Below are 13,048 nucleotides of genomic sequence, written 5' to 3'. Positions count from 1 at the left end.
TCGATAAGGGAGGCGGTTTCGGTTTCAGTAGCTGGTTTTGTAATTTGGTACTATTCTATCCAAATTAGCTAGCACTTCCGACATTTATCGGTCATTTCTCGTTCTAAACTTCTTGTGCTAAACTTGTAGGCAAGAGCTGACAAAGAGATGAAGTCAGAGCTAAGAAAAATTGCTAGGGGCTTTGACCATTCCGTAGAAGCGTTCAACTCCTATGACGTGAACGGGTATCGCTTCTGCACCCATCAATACACAACAAGCCGGCCCAACGCGAAGACAATAAATAGTGGGGTGGTATGTCAAGGTGATGATGGGCTCCATTACTATGGAAGAGTCGAGGGTATATACGAGCTGAATTACGGGTTTCACAAAGGGCTAAATCCCGTCGCGGTGCTTGCGGGAGAAGGCTTGAAGCATGGCCGCCTATGGTTTGGTGACGGGTGCGTCGACCCAGCGAGGGTTCCCTCTCTCCGCCAGATCCGTCGTGGTCGTAAGATCGGCCAGCCTGAGGTAGAGCCCCGGCCACGAGCTTCGGATCTAGCTGTCGAGCGGTTACGGGTATGTTCTTCCTCGGGTCTCTACATTTCCTTTACATGCTTTCCATTGAAATGTTAATGACATCGCGGCAACACAACGTAGGAGGAGATGGCAGCGAAGGAGCAGCGGCCCGAGAGCAAAGGGCGCAGATGGAGCAAGCAGATTCTGCATAGCACCAGCAGCCAGCAGTACACGCATGATGCAACAGATGCAACAAAGACAGCAGACAGATGATGCAGCAAGCAGCGAGCACGGATGAGCCGGCCGATGAGCCGACGGTTCTGACTTCTCCACCGGGGAGTCTTCCTGCTCCTCCACCTTACTCCATGCCGTGGATGCCGCCACCGCCCACTCAGACCCCGGGGACACCTATCACCGTCAACAACATGAACATCATCCGGAGCATGAACCGCGGTGAGTCCTCTTGTGCCCAACCCGCTACTTGTACTTGTTCAAGTGTTCAATATGCAAATGTTCATTCCATCAACCTGCTTATAGATTATCCGTCACAAGGCAATGACGATGAGGCCGGCGGAAGCGGAGGAGGACAAGGTTGATGGCATGGTCTTCGTGCACTTTGTCGGTTTGTATGCTTGTAATGGATTGTAACAATGGACATTGCACTATGGACTCTATGTAACTTGTGTGGATGGACTATGGACTCTATGTAACGGATTGTATGCATGAACTATGTGTTGCTCGACGTATTTGTGATGTTGTTGATGTGTTTGGTGATCATATGTTGATATATATGCTATATTTGTGAAATGCAATATTTGAACTGCAGGGATAAATGAAAAACAGCAAAAAAAATGAAAAAATCAGGCCCCTTTGCCGTGTGTGTGCACACGGCAAAGGACTTTTGGTCACTTTGCCGTGTGCACACGCACGGCAAAGGGGCCACGTGGCGCTCACCGTGCGCCTGGGAGCCCCTGGAGGCGTGCCTGTAGGGGACTTTGCCGTGCGGCCTTGCATGCTGGTGCACGGCAAAGAGTGTCGCACGGCACAGCTCGCACGCACGGCAAAGAATGCGCGCACGGCAAAGAGCAGGCCGCACGGCAATGGTAGCGGGCACGGCAGCCCAGCGCGCGCACGGCAAAGTCAGCGCGCACGCGCAAAGGGCCCGCCGCACGGCAGCCCGAGCCGCACGCACGGCAGCGTCCTTTGCCGTGCAAATTGTCGACGCGCACGGCAATGGTGCCGTTGCCGTCGGAAGCGTTGCCAGGCGGTCTTTGCCGTGCGTCCGCGCACGGCAACGTCTTTACCGTGCAAAAAAGGCCCTTTGCCGTGCGAATTGTCGCACGACAGCGTCCTTCTTTCCCGTAGTGTAATGTGCAGATCACATGGTTCTTAGCATCGATGTAGAAATAGTTATTTCTCACTCGCATAAGAAATATCGGAACCTCTTCTCCTGCACATTGATATAGCTCGATGATCATGTGGTTGCATTCATTTATTTTGCTAGACTTTGTACCTGCTATCGGGCTTCTAAAATTTTATTTATTCCATGTTAATTTATAAGATTAACGAGAGCCCTATATACTGTGTTTCACAGCACGCGGGGAAGAGACAGGGGTCCACACCAGTTTGCTAATGCCCCCGTACCTGCTTTCTGCCGTGCTATAGTACATATGCAGCTCCAAGATCCAATATCTCGCTTTGATTAATTTGTTTCTTTCTCGTTGTCTTGTTGTTCACAACCAATCGACGTACAAATGCTGTTGATCGAGAACACAAATGCCTCAAGTACTGGGTAGATCCTCCTACACGTTCACACTATATTTGTTTCGCTCTCGTACCCCTCAAGCATACGTACGTGCTAACAACTAACAACTTTGCCCAGTTATTCGCAAAAAAAAAAACTTTTCCCAGTTCATTTGACAAAGATATAGGACTCAAATTATCATCGATAACTTCGACTAGCCAAATTGTCAAGTAATACCGATCAAAAAAAATTGTCAAGTAATGCAGCATGCACTCATATTTTCAAGTAAATGCATAATGGGGAAATGGATAGCCAAGTTACTATTTAATCCAAAACCATTGTCTTGATTTTGGTAACTCACTACGAAACAAAATCCTAATTTGAACCAAGAAAATAGGCAACAGTATCACAAGCTACCATTTTTGTTTTGTTCCGTGTCCGAATGTATTTGCAATATCTGATCTGTTTCCACTCTTATTTCACCCATGTGAACCTACACTGTACATTTTCCTAGCATCTATAGAGGACGAGTGTACATGTACATGTGTGTAATTTGTGTTGTGTGACATAATTATACTTCATCAATCCTTCCTTACATCCACTTTTGTGTATACTTCCATGCTCAGGTAGGATGTATGCTTTGTTTACCTAGCTGTGGCTACATAACATCTCATGCATATTTGTTTGTAAATGCATGCTATTTTGGTTAACGAAGATCGGTTCAGACAGACTTTTAATTTGCCCATCCTCGTTCCCGACTAGAGGAGGCATATTTCGACCGTATAAGTGCCGTCATGAAAAACACATGCATATGCTCAAGTAATTAATTAACCATTGATGTTGGTAAACTAGCTTTTCAAGGGTTGCATTAAAGCTAATTGCTTTCCAAGTGTAGTAGCAATGTTTCTTTGAAATTAAGTGACCAGTGCACTATTTATTCCAATGAAAGGACCCATGTCCTCCAGTACCATTACCAAAATAATATAATATTTGTTTTACACGACTATTTGTCTTAAATCAGGAAATATAAAACGGTAGGTTGAGATCCTCTTATTCTACTTCTACATCAATACCGGTTCCGAAAATATTATAGCACTGTAGATATCAATCTTTAGACTAAGCTTTATTAACACAGCTTCCTCCTACCGCCTAGCCACTGGCCTCCAACCGCGCGACAACAAAAGAAATCCTTTGGATGCCACTCTTGATAGTAAATTCTCTTGTCCTATTGGGGTATGTAACTTGAGTATTGTAACTTCTGAGATCGAACATATTTATTGAGCTATATATTAAGAAAATCAGTAAAATCAAGTTATTTGGAGGATCTTAGTTTAGCATAATTTGGAACCAATCTCCATTCATTGCCTTCCATATAGACCAAATCAGAAGGACATGGAAAGATTTATCATCTGGAGTTTTACAAAATGCAAAGAGTGTACCGAAGCTCAACCAGAGCAATAGAAAATACTTGTATCACCTACGCATCACAAATTCTTTTACTGGACCTCTACACATATCCCAAGCTACCGTCTCTAAATGGTTGCACCCAAAGTTCATAGACTCCCGCTACTCCATATGGTGCAGAAAGGGCCGCATATACAGTACAGTATGTAGCCTCGGGAACAACCTGTACAAATTGGGAAAATCTTCTCTTGCTAAAAACAACATTGTGTATTTATTGTGAACAGCTATAGGTAGTGTGTATGCACACCAATGATCTGCTTGGGTCAGCTCTAAATCCATGTAATCTTCGAACGCATGATTACAGGACATTGATTTCTTCTTTTCCTCTTATGTCTAAGTAGTATTTGGTGTTAGTTTAAGTCTAAGGGACAAGCTTAGGGCATATCAAGCGGGGAGATCCAAACTGGCGACCCAAATGGTTTGATTTTTTCCGTTTGAGTCAGCCCGCAGACATGTTTTGGGTGGCGGTCCGGCCTACCAGGCCAGTGCGTCCAACGACGCAACCCATTGTGTGTCCGCGCTGGCCATTGGCATTCAAATTTGAGCATCATATTTACAAAAAAGTGATAGCAATAACCAAAATAAATGTTGTTCATAAACATAAATTGTTCACAATCGCACAACCACATAGTTTCACAAACAAGAGAATCGAAATCAAATATCAAATGAGACTAGTCAGATTGGTTTTCCACAAGAATCCACATATGCTCAATTGATGAGTGGAATTTATGTACACTTCTGGAGCACTCTTTATGCATTGTTACCACTCATCTCATGCTTAATCTAGATACAACTATGCCTATTATATATGATTACTGGTTTTCATTTATTTTCATATGAGTTTTGCAAAACTAGTAGTTTAGGTAGAATTTTATCACTTTTACTTGCCTTTGCTATGTGTGTAGGTGTTATGGAAGATTATGGATAAACAAAGGCAAGAGGAGCAAAGAGGATATAATATGGAGGGGCTATAAACGCCAGACTTGGCCATTTGAGGAGTGGGAAAATGTAAATTTTTCTATCATCTCAAAATGAAGATTCAAGACCATGGTGTGTTGTAGCCCTCGTCCATATGAGTCAAACGAGCCAAGGACACCTCAATCAGAGTTCGTATGAGAAAAAGGTGGACAAAATACCGAAGCAATCTGATGGGTTGGCGACCATTGGTATGGCCAGAGCCCGGCCGTACAGCAGGTTCCAGGCGACGAAAACCTCGCGAACTTCTGCGTTTCTTCAAAGAATCCACCCTTGATTGTCCTTGGACCTTCCATAGGTCATTGGGGCGGTATTGAGGGCTATTGGGGACTGATGTCTACGCACACTCCTTTTCCTGTAGACAGTGTTGGGCCTCCAAGAGCAGAGGTTTGTAGAACAGCAGCAAGTTTCCCTTAGGTGGATCACCCAAGGTTTATCGAACTCAGGGAGGAAGAGGTCAAAGATATCCCTCTCAAGCAACCCTGCAATCACGATACAAGAAGTCTCTTGTGTCCCCAACACACCTAATACACTTGTCAGATGTATAGGTGCACTAGTTCGGCGAAGAGATAGTGAAATACAAGTGGTATAGATGAATATGAGTAGTAGTAACGGCGCCAGAAAATAGCTTATTGGCGTGCAGGAAGTAAAGATGCAGTAAAACAGTAAATAAGCGATGATTGCAGTATTTGGAAACAAGGCCTAGGATCATACTTTCACTAGTGGACACTCTCAACATTGATCACATAACTGAATAAATTAATGCTACTTTATCTACACTCTCTTGTTGGATGACAAACACCATTCATTGTGTAGGGCTACAAGAGCACCTCAATGCCGGAGTTAACAAGCTCCACAACATCCGATGTTCATATTTAAGTAACCTTAGAGTGCATGATAGACCATTGCAATTATACCGAGTACTAACATAGCATGCACACTGTCACCTTCAGATCATTACAATGGTCTATCATGCACTCTAAGGTTATTTAAATATGAACATCGAATGTTGTGGAGCTTGTTAACTCCGGCATTGAGGTGGTCTTGTAGCCCTACACAATTAATGGTGTTCATCATCCAACAAGAGAGTGTAGAGAAAGTAGCATTTATTTATTCAGTTATGTGATCAATGTTGAGAGTGTCCACTAGTGAAAGTATGATCCCTAGGCCTTGTTTCCAAATACTGCAATCATCGCTTGTTTACTGTTTTACTGCATATTTACTTCCTGCACGCCAAAAGCTATTTTCTGGCGCCGTTGCTACTACTCATATACATCCATATTACTTGTATTTCACTATCTCTTCGCCGAACTAGTGCACCTATACATCTGACAAGTGTATTAGGTGTGTTGGGGACACAAGAGACTTCTTGTATCGTGATTGCGTGGTTGCTTGAGAGGGATATCTTTGACCTCTTCCTCCCCGAGTTCGATAAACCTTGGGTGATTCACTTAAGGGAAACTTGCCGCTGTTCTACAAACCTCTCGCTCTTGGAGGCCCAACACTGTCTACGTGAATAGAAGCGTGCGTAGACATCAAGCTATTTTCTCGGCGCCATTGCCGGGAGGTAAGGTAAAAGGTATTCACATCCTCCGACTACTAAGCTATTTCCTAGCACTGTTGCCGGTGTGTGAGTGCTCGAAGCTATTTCCTTTAGATCCTGCAATTGCATCTTTTTGTTTCTTGTTTACACTAGTTAGGCATAATGGAAACAACTGTGAGCTTTTTAATCTATTTCCTGAGTTAAGATATGGATTGTTTGATGCGAAAATTAAAAAACCTATGGAACCTTATTTGCATGCTAGTAGCGATGTTATTAGTATGAATACTATTATTGTTGATGCCATGGAAGAATCTAAGCTTGGGGAAGCTGGTTTTGATGAGCATGATATTTTTAGTCCCCCAAGGATGGAGGAGAAAATTTACTTTGATGATACTTTGCCTCCTATTTATGATGATTATAATGATAGTAGTCTTTTGGTGCCACCTACTATGGAGGATAAATTTGATTATGATTACAATATGCCTCCTATATTTGATGATAGCTACTTTATTGAATTTGCTCCCACTACAATTAATAAGAATGACTATGCTTATGTTGGGAGTAGTAATTATTTTATGCATGAGACTCACGATAAGAATGCTTTATGTGATAGTTATATTGTTGAGTTTGTTCATGATGCTACTGGAAATTATTATGAGAGAGGACGATATGGTTGTAGATATTTTCATGTTACTAAAACACCTCTCTTTTTGCTGAACATCTTGAAGTTGCACTTGTCAAGTTTTCCTATGCTTATTGCATTATGCCTACATGACTTGTTTATTTACAAGATTCTTTTTCATAGGAAGTGGGTTAGGCTTAAATTTGTTTTGAATTTGCTTTTTGATGCTCTCTTTTGCTTCAACTTTTATTTCTTGCGAGTGCATCATTAAAATTACTGAGTCCATCTTAATGGCTATAAAGAAAGCACTTCTTGGGAGATAACCCATGTCTTTGTTTTACTACAGCAATTTTTGTTTTATATTTGAGTCTTGGAAGTTATTACTACTGTAGAAACCTCTCCTTATATTTATTTTATTGCATTGTTGTGCCAAGTAAAGTCTTTGATAGTAAGGTTGATACTAGATTTGGATTACTGCGCAGAAACAGATTTATTGCTGTCACGAATTTGAGTCGCCCCGTCTGTAGGTAACTCATAAAAATATGCCAATTTACGTGCGTGATCCTTAGATATGTACGCAACTTTCATTCAATTTGAGCATTTTCATCTGAGCAAGGCTGGTGCCTTTAAAAAATTCGTCTTTACGGACTGTTCTGTTTTGACAGATTCTGTCTTTTATTTCGCATTGCCTCTTTTGCTGTGATTAATGGATTTCTTTGTTCCATTAACTTCCAGTAGCTTTGTGCAATGTCCAGAAGTGTTAAGAATGATTATGTCACCTCTGAATATATGAATTTTTGATTATGCACTAACCCTCTAATGAGTTTGTTTTGAGTTTGGTGTGGAGGAAGTTTTCAAGGGTCAAGAGAGGAGGATGATATATGATTAAGAAGAGTGAAAAGTCTAAGCTTGGGGATGCCCCCGTGGTTCATCCCTGCATATTTCAAGAAGACTCAAGCGTCTAAGCTTGGGGATGCCCAAGGCATCCCCTTCTTCATCAACAACTTATCAGATTTCTTCTATTGAAACTATATTTTTATTCCGTCACATCTTATGTACTTTACTTGGAGCGTCTGTGTGTTTTATTTTCGTTTTGTTATTTTCATTCTCTGAATAAGTTCATGCTTGTGTGGGAGAGAGACACGCTCCGCTCGTTCATATGAACACATGTGTTCTTAGCTTTACTTTTAGGGATTTCTATTTTCGTGCCCTCGGTTCCTTAGTTGTGCTCAGTTTTCCCCAGCCCCTTAGTTTTTCCTCAGTTTTACCCTAGCCTTTGTCTGAAGACCCGCAGAAGGAGCTCGACGGAAGGAATCCGTTTATTTGGACGTTCTGTGCCGACGTGTTGCGCCGCGTCGTCCGTGGGGCCGCGTCGTGTGGGGCCGCGTCGCGTGGGGCTGGTAGAAAGGGACCGCGTGGGACAGACGAGAAGCGTTTGGTTGCACGTGAGCAGGAGCTGGGTTTTGTCTCTCTCGGCCCAAATTGGCATTTTTAAAAGCACCTTTTCCCCTCTTTCTCTCTCTCGTCTTTTTCACCAAATTAGTATCAAATCTAGAGAAGCTTCTATTTCTGTCTTTCTTCAATATGGCAAGCAAATCTAGTAGCAAATCTCCAGGGTTATTTATGCCTTTTGGCCCTCGTTTTTTGCCCAATATGGCAGCAAATCTAGTAGCAAATCTAGAAGCTATTATATGATAAATTCACAAGCAAGATAATCAGAAAACTAAGTATAATACATAGGTAAACTGCATACAAGCAGCCAAAAGCAGCCAATAACATTGTTAATGTTCACGACAAACTAAGCTGCAAAAATATACAAGATCACGCACGCAATGTATGGACAACAAGAAGATTAGGATGAATGAATTTGTTCTTCATTCCTCCTCATATATTTCTCCGTCGCTCCATTCGTGCAATTCCCCAAGGAAATATTCATTGAACTCCTTCCGTCTGCAGTGTGAGGCCAATACATCCTCCAAACGGTATGGCCTGTGTTCATTTCTCAAACCGTAGAGTCCTATTCTATCCACACGTAGTGGCCACTCATCCCATGCATTTGTATCATGAGAGTACGCTCTGATATAACCCAAATCCGTGTAGTAGATGCTGCCAGGTTGAAGTGTCGGGTACACTCGGTGTCGACGGAGATACACCGGATAAAATTCACGAAGAAGGCATTACCGCCAATGTTAGTGACCGGATGGAGAGAGCGGCTCCGAGTGTCCACACGGTACACCAATGGTTTGCCCGCCAAAGCCGCGCCGACCAACAACACAAGCAAGCAGATCACCATCCGACTTCACAAGGTAGAACTTCGACGTCCAAGTTCTGGAAATGAAATTAGTGTCTCCATCTTGACAAGGTGCTCGCGCGCTGCTGCAACCGTATATTGGTGCACACTATTCTTCCGATCTCAAAATTGTCCGAAGCTACCGCATACGCTTCACCATTGAACGGGGTAATGCAACGGAAAACATGGTTCTTGATCGAAAATCTTCCTTCTCCCCAATCCCCATCTTCATTTATATCCTTAGTTGGAGTGCTCTCATCGACCCAACCAATTTCCGGCGGGTAATGTGTGGCAACGAAGACCATAGTCGGGGATTTGATAACAGCGACTGATTGCAGAAAAACAGATGGCATCTGCGCCTCAAACATCGTGTTCGATTTCTTTGTGAGTGGGTTCAGCAGCCGTATCTTGTGCGGCGGGTTCTTCTGGGGCAAGCACGATGACGCCACGGGAAAAGCCGACGAAGTAGAATCTAAAATATATTGAAAAGATAACATTCAAGCACTAAGATTGAAAATAAGATCTATGGTGACGCCACGGGAAAAGCCGAGGAATTTGAACCTTGCACGAACTGCAGATAGATCTATGGTGACGTAGCGGGATGTGCCGAGATGGAGGAAGGTGAACTCAGCGGCGCGTGGAAGGGCGTGGTGTAGCATGATCCATTCGTGCAGGTGCACGTCGGGATCAGGTAAACCTCGAGCGCCAATTTCTGCAGCACTTGCCTCATAGCAGAGTAGCTGTCCACGTACTCCTCTTTCGCCAATAAGCATTCGCCGATCTTGTGAAGTGGTCCGTCAGCCGTGAGACCGGCCCGAGCTCACGGAGGCGCCGCGCTGGATGCGCCGCCTCGGATGCGCCGCCCTCGGAGGCGACGGGCTCGGCGGCGACGGGCTCGGCGGCGACGGGCTCGGCGGCGACGGGCTCGGAGGCGACGGGCTCGGAGACGACGGGCTCGGGGGCGATGGGCTCCGGCGCATTCTTCTTCTCCATCGCCGGCAGGGGAGGGCTCGTACGGCGGTTGGGGTTTTTTGGAGAAGTTGATGGGACGTGAAGGGGTGGTTTCGTGCGTGAGCGATAATGAGACGTACTGTGTGCGCAGAGGGAGGGAGAGAGGGGCTTACGCGTCCTAAATGCGACCCGCGTCAACAATGGCACGTCTTCCACGCTCCGCACCGCGACACGCGTCAACAATGGCACGTCTTCCACTTCGCACCGCAACACGCGTCCTCGAGTCTAACCCCTGGAAATTTAGATATACTCATGTATACCCTCGAGTCATATACTAGCATTTTTTGTATGCCTCGCTTTTCACCTTGAGTGCTAATACCGGCTAGTGCAATATACTCAGCTTTACCCTCAAGTGGCTGGTCAACAGAGAGTCAACAAATGGGATTAACTAGTTAAATGAGTTATTTAATGTGCAAAAAATTCCGAAAAGGAGTGGCACTTACTCATGGAGTCTTTACCACAAATTTCCACTTCTCAAATCATAGATAAATCGTAGATAAATCAAGTTTCACCACAAATTGCCACTTCTCAAATCACCTAGTAGCTATGAAGGTGCATGGTTTTCCATAATAAGCCCTACCCAAAACAGCTTTCCCCAAAACATACTTTGTCCGAATGAGACCATAATTTTCACACTCATGTAGATTTGTATTGCAAATAGTTTGAGGTAGGCCAAGATGGGTTTCATTGTACAAAACACGCATTTTCCATTTTTTAAATCTCATATTTGAATCCCTTAGTCTGTTTACTACTCACTTGCCCTTGGTTTCTTGATACTACTCGGCTTTGCCCTCTCCCTTCACAAACTCTCACGTACGCCCAACATTGCCCTGATTGGTCTAGCCCATGTCACGCGGATCGTGCCCGACGACCGTTGATCGTATGATCTAACGGGCAGGATAACCCCTATCTCTCTCTCTCGGTCGGGGCCACCACCCTCTCTCTCTCTCTCGTCGTCGGTTAGCTTCACGCAAAGTTTGGTTTTCTCGCATTATTTTTCACGAGCTAAATTATAAACTCTTTTTAGGCATTACTTTTCACGCAAAAAATGATAAACCATCACCGATTTGTTGTAGCCATTACTTTTCACGCACAAAAATGATACACCATCACCCATTTCGTGTACCCATTACTTTTCACGCAAAAAATGATAAACCATCACCGATTTTGTTGTAGCCATTACTTTTCACGCACAAAAATGATAAACCATCACCGATTTGTTGTAGCCATTACTTTTCACGCACAAAAATGATACACCATCACCCATTTCGTGTACCCATTACTTTTCACGCAAAAAAATGATAAACCATCACCGATTTTGTTGTAGCCATTACTTTTCACGCACAAAAATGATAAACCATCACCGATTTGTTGTAGCCATTACTTTTCACGCACAAAAATGATACACCATCACCCATTTCGTGTAGCCATTACTTTTCACGCAAAAAATGATACACCATCACCCATTTCGTGTACCCATTACTTTTCACGCAAAAAATGATAAACCATCACCGATTTTGTTGTAGCCATTACTTTTCACGCACAAAAATGATAAACCATCACCGATTTGTTGTAGCCATTACTTTTCACGCACAAAAATGATACACCATCACCCATTTCGTGTAGCCATTACTTTTCACGCAAAAAATGATACACCATCACCCATTTCTTGTACCCATTACTTTTCACGCAAAAAACGATAAACCATCACCGATTTCTTGTAGCCATTACTTTCCTTTTAGGCATTACTTTTCACGGTAAAATGATAAACTATACCCCCACAACGGTCGACTCCTCCTTAATTTATTGTGTATAAACCCCCACAACGGTCATCTCCTCCTTATTTTATTGTGTAAACCCTACAACGGTCATCTCTCCCTTATAAACACCCACACGGCCATCCCTTGTGTCAATAGGTTCTGCCTCTCTCTTCTTTTCGTTCACATACACTTTATCCATTGCCATGGCTTCCACGTCTCGGACGCGGACCGGAAGGGGAAGGGGAAGGGGAAGGGAAGTGGATCATCATCATTGCCACCACCACCGTCAACACCGCCATTGATCATAGAGGAGTTCTTCATCGTCGTCTATGAAGACCCTTTGGTCAAGAAGGTACGTACGCGTTCCCACATATATGATGCATGTGATTAATTATGGGCATGTTCTAAAAAACCTTTAATTTCAAGGGTTCCCTAATTTCAAACGATCGGCGCTCGATCTCTTTGCGAGAACTCCCAAAAAATTTGCGGACTATCTTGACGGCAAGGAGCCAGCTAAGGTGTATCTCGCGAGCAGCCGATCTGCGGTCCTCGTCTCTGGACCGTGGAGGTCCTATTTGACGGACAAGGCCGGATGTACCTCGACAAGGGCTGGGAGAAATTCGCCATCGCGCACGGTGTGGATTTCGGCTGGTTCGTACACTTCAAATATGAAGGCGATGATGTGCTCACGGTGAAGGTGTTCGACGGAACAATGTGCAGGAGGTACTACTACTCGGACGACGAAGATACCGACGATGAAAGCGACGACGACGTGAAGCCATGCATCCATCCCCTTTAGATAATTAAGGGGATTATGACCAAGAATATATATGTAGCTTCATATGCATCGATTTAGAGATCTAGCTATTTTCTATATATTATGCATGTAAAAAATAATATCGCATTTCCACTATTATTCGAGCACCACATCCTCCAAACGATGCCGATGCCGATGCCGATATCGGCATGGTCGAACGGCTATGCTCGCCGCCACTGCTAGGTCAACGTCGGGATACACAATGTTTAGCATAAGAGTCACTTTAGATTAAGTCTGCGAAAATGGGCTGAGGCGACCTCTACGGAGCGGCTCTATATTATATTCTCTAAATAAAATAGACGACCACAGCGGTCATTGGCTGCGGAG

The sequence above is a fragment of the Lolium rigidum genome, chromosome 5, assembly GCF_022539505.1.
Source record: "Lolium rigidum isolate FL_2022 chromosome 5, APGP_CSIRO_Lrig_0.1, whole genome shotgun sequence".
Taxonomy (NCBI): domain Eukaryota; kingdom Viridiplantae; phylum Streptophyta; class Magnoliopsida; order Poales; family Poaceae; genus Lolium; species Lolium rigidum.
The sequence above is the reverse complement of the archived record's forward strand: the minus strand, read 5'-3'. Positions refer to the sequence as shown.